Genomic DNA, 5092 nt, shown 5'->3' with positions numbered 1-5092 from the left:
ATTCAAGATTTGATTGAAGGGAATACACAGGCTATGTCAGAGGGTGTGGAACAAAATACTAAACCTGTTGATTTCAAACACCTGAGCCCACCACCAGGCTGGTCTTAAGAGTTATTAGAAAGGCGTGCAGTATTTTCCAAAGTGAAGGATAATTACCAATTCATGAAATTCATCTTTGAGATAAACCGCAACAAAGAAATTACTGCAAATCTTACTATTGTGAATAAGCCAGTAAAATTGGAGCTTGAAGTGAGAAAATCATTGGCTATATTTTTTAAAGCCGCTTTTTTAATAAAAATAGACCACTTTCATAAATAAAACATTTTTTTGGTATTTATGTTTACATTTAAAATAGTAGGTATTGTTTACAATAATAGATAAGATATCTACAAAATCTTAGAAATTATTAAGTTATTTAATTTTCTTTGCTGAAGTTAGTCTTACAATATCTTGAAATAAATGGACGTCCTTCATGTCCCCTCTCAATCGCTTGTTCCACACGAAAGTGACGATAGCGAATCTGATTTAGAATACCGTGTTATAAAAAAACCCCACACAACAATTGGAATGTGTAATTATATTTTTAAGTCATATGTATTAAATATATACTAATCGATAAGAAGAGCTCTTTTATTTTTCGAAGGACGCCCTCTACCTCTTTTGTTTTCTATTGGAACATTTTTTGCCGTGTCAGGAACTTCAAATAAATTGTTAACTATCGATTAACCCATAACATGCTTGCAACCGGACCCTTACATGAGGACAGTTCCCATATCAACGGATTAAACTCAACTACCCACAATCAAGTCTTGCTCTTTTCATAGGTATCGAATGGCAGTTAATAAAAACCCTACCGATGTGTCACGGTCTAAAAAGAAGGATGAACTTAAATTTCTACGTTTTATATTGAAAAATATCTACTTACGATGCAATAGCAAATTACTTTTGCCGGGCGATTTCGGTAATATTTACAATCGTAATTTATCCTTGTACCGTTATCCAAATCTATTCTCTTTATGTTTTATTTAGCAAAGTGGTCTATTTTAAAAAAAATAGCGGACTACTTTCATCAAAAAGTGGCCTTACAAAAATTTAAGTTGCAGTCGAAATTCATAGTGGTCAAGTTTCAATTTAAAAATAATAATAATTCCAATTTTAAGCGGAACACTTAAAATAAATCCAAAATCATTAATAGTAGAGAACAATTCTAATATTTATGAGTTGCTGGAAATGGCGAATGAATACACTTGCTGTCTGGGAAATCAAGATTCGGAGCTGATAAATATCTAAAAGCACAAACCAGAAAGTCGACAAAGAAGAAAAAACCCAAAGTTACGATTCGCTAGCGAAACGGGTATAGGCGGCGCCACAGTCGCTACCCCTGCAGCTTGGTTTGTCTGCGTACTTTGTTGATCAAAACAAACGATTAATATGGCGGATTGTAGGCGCAGAGGTGGCATAAATTGCGAAGTACCTTTCTGTAGTAATACTGCCCATAAAAATATTACAATTCGAGTAAATGGTGAGAAAAGAACGTTGGAGTTATCGTTTCACAATTTTCCGAAATGCAAAAATCTTTTTAATGTGTGGTTAACTAATATAAAATCAGGGAAGATGCCTAGTTAGTGGGCACAGATTTGCAGCGCCCATTTTAAAGATAAAGACTTTTTAGAAAGAAATGGTGAGACACAAATTTTACTTGTTATTACTGATTTTAAAGTTAATATTATTAAATATATATCATAATAACTGTCATTTAGATGAAGAGAATTCAAGAGACGCATGAAATGCAGTGCCATTCCAAGCAATAATTTACCATGTAGACTTATTACAAATCCAATGTAACTAAATGAAAAGAGAGGACCCTACGTTTTGTGAATCGTTTTAAAGGTGATCTGTTTTATTATATACTGCAAAATAAGGAAATGCTAATGAATTAAATTAATTTTAGGTCAAGCCGTTCGATTGTCATTATAGCTGAAAAATATTACATTGAGGCCCACAAAATTATGCGTTAAAAGGGCATATTTTTCTATTTTGTATTGGACCCCAATTTTCCTATCTTTGCCACCCTGATGGTTCGGTATGAGTTTTCGAGTTGATTAATAACATTTCGAGCTATTGCCGCAGATCCCAATATGATTAAAAATAATACTGTAAATTCAAATGGTTTTTACTTTTAATACTTATTTGCATATCTTAACATTTTATTCACTTCTATTGTAATTTCTAATTAAGTGGTTTCTTCAATGAATTTAATTGCTTTTAACTTTGAATTAATTCTATAATACATTTGTTTTTGCCTTTTTAGTTAACATGGCTTTGAGTAGAAAATTCATAACATAAATAGTTCAGTTCATTTGTTATCTACAAATACTAATTGGCCAAAATTTAAAATAGGAACTAATTTAACATATTAAAAATATAACTTTCCTTGACTAGAAATGAAAATTTAATTACAACTTTTCTTTAACTGAAATCTAAAATAAAAATTATATATTTGGACAACGTTTTCTTCAAATATTGTCAGTCTCTCTTAATATCAATTAAAAATAGCCCTTGCGAGAATAGACAAAAAAAATGAAAAGGCCTAGCTGAATTTTTCCATAGTAGCCTCTACAGTCGTTAGCCAGTAGATTCCTTCCTTTCCAACTTAGTTATTTTGTGCCACTGCCTCTTCAATTGATATTATCTTCGCTACAAATGGACTCTCCACAAATATTTCATCCCGACTAAAAGCTAGAAATAAATTTTTGAGACTAACTAAGTGACCAAATAAGAGTACATAAACCTTTTTGAGCCAGGCAAATTTAACCCTTGCAACTCTAAACATTTTATTACCGTACAATACCGAAGGCACAGTTAGTTCTTTTCCTTCATTTTACCCCACTTCTAAAGTCAGAAAGTTGGGATAGCTCTCAGTATCTTTATATATAAAATAGACCAGCAATTTACTGCATGTTTGCAAAAGCCTGAATTTCTAGAATAATAAATAAAACAGGTTACATTAAAGAATTGGGTTTTAATAAAAATATATTTACCCACTATTGCATGAACAATGGACCTTTCAATGCTGTGTTTTCCATCACCAACTTCAAATTTTAACTTTTGTTTTAAGCATCCGCACACCTTATTCTATGGATCAAGAGTAGACTACTCTCCAATATACTTAAAAATTTCAAGCATGGAGCGATTCACTAATATACCAAATAAAATTATTTAAAATACATTATACATTATACAAAATGCTGAAGCTACTAGTCTATGAAATTAGAACAATCTGGGCTTGTTCTAATGTGAAGATAATAATAAATTTCCTACATACCTTTAAAACTTTCAAACTGATCCCTTGTATGAATTCTCCAAGGCCTACTCATAGTGTTATTAAACTCGAATATTTATACTTATATTTACGAATTCAATACCTATTGACAGTTCAAAATTAATAAATAAATGTCGTATATACACCTTTGTTAATACAAAACATTAGAACACGCTTTAAAAAATATGCTAAAATCGTTAGTAAATCTCTGGTAAAATGTTTTAATTGATGTTATAAAACGCGCATTTTCGCATAACGCCATTACCCGTATCACCCAAATATAGTTCTAGGCAGTGTGACTAGGTGGCGCAGCTGTAGTTTTCGGTGGCGAATTGTGAAAACCGAATGGAATATTTAGCCCAAACTGTAAAGGTTTCATAAACATTTCAAAAAAGAGATGTTTCCATTGCACAAAGTACCGCTCAAGCTTAAGAAAACTGCGGAATAGGAACAATTTGAAAATGCAAGGCCAGTCTGAGAAATCAAGATCGTACAAGAAGCTAGTGAAAAAATAAGAAATATCTTGTTCAAACTAAAAGTTCTAAAAAATAAATCAATAGCTTAGTGTTCACTCTAAAAGCCAGGCTAAAAGATGAACCAACAGGCTCGCTTTTGACAGTATTTTTAAGGCAACAGCTTCGAGCCATCCAGAAATCCAAATTTGGCATGCGGTGGGACCAAACATTTATTAAATGGTGCATTTATATGAAAAATAAATCTAAATCGTCTTATGAAGCTCTTAGAAAATCCAAATTTATTGCTCTACCCACTACAACAACCCGGTATAACCATAACCACTCCATAATAAGCAAATCAGGCTTTTCAACTGAGATTTTCGAGGAAATGGCTAAAGAATGTAAACTTTATAACCTTCCAGATCATCAAAAGTATTTTGTTTTATCACTAGATGAAGTAAGCGTAAAGGAAGATCTAGTATTAAATAGGAGTAGTGGCCTTGTAACAGAATTATTTGATGTTAACGACAATCATAATCAACTGGATGATGTAGAACGTGAAGTAACCAACTCCGAGAAACCTCCTCTAGCTACACATATTTTACAATTAATGATAAGAGGAGTCACTATTGGAATCAAGATTCCATTTGCACATTTCCCAACAAAAACTGCTTCTGCGTCAGAATTAAATAGCATTATTTGGAAAGCAATTAGAAGATTAGAATGTAGTGGATTTAGGATTATAGCTGTTGTCGGGGACGAGGCATCAACTAACAGAAAAATTTTCCATTTATGTCAAACCTAAGAAGCAAATGAAGCGAAAGAAATATAAGACACAAAATCTGTTTGCAATGTATGAAGAAATTCCTCTTTTCTTCACGTGCCTAGATACAATTCTAAAATTTACTTCTAAAAATATCTAACAGGTGGCGTTGTTTTCCGGAAATAGATAGCACCCAGTTTAGAAAAGCGCGGTCAGCTTTCATCCCACTTTCTAGTCCTTCTGTTTATTGTCTATGATAAGACATAAACCGTGAACATTTGGTGGAAACCCTGCCATTTGGAAGTTGAGACGTTTACCGTAACCCTCTGCACTCGATCCGTCTCAAAAGTCAATAAGTAGTAGAAGTTGGGGAGTAGTTACCCAGTAAGCCAGTACATGCATAACACAAAAACACCAATCATACACGAACATGATACGCGAAACCACGTGACACAATACACTCAATTGGATATCGAAAAAAAGCGCTTCCGTATATAAAAAACCACTTAACCGCCGAACTATATTCACAAACCGCCAAAAATAAGAGATGCG

The 5092-nt window shown here is 32.9% G+C and overlaps 1 long non-coding RNA gene across 1 annotated transcript; it reads right to left on the bottom strand.

Annotated features, from left to right (window-relative positions):
• Positions 1-2587: 2587 nt before the first annotated feature.
• On the bottom strand, positions 2588-3328 carry LOC149946524 (uncharacterized). Its single transcript, XR_016480573.1, has 3 exons — positions 3042-3328; positions 2842-2980; positions 2588-2739 (listed from the first exon to the last, which is right to left on the bottom strand). It is a non-coding gene; the product is annotated as an uncharacterized LOC149946524 (long non-coding RNA).
• Between the last annotated feature and the right edge of the window lie 1764 nt (positions 3329-5092).

This window comes from Leiobunum rupestre, chromosome 4 (genome assembly GCF_980474605.1).
Source record: "Leiobunum rupestre chromosome 4, qqLeiRupe1.1.hap1, whole genome shotgun sequence".
NCBI lineage: Eukaryota > Metazoa > Arthropoda > Arachnida > Opiliones > Sclerosomatidae > Leiobunum > Leiobunum rupestre.
Note: the sequence above shows the minus strand (reverse complement) of the source record. Positions and strands in the feature narration are given on the sequence as shown.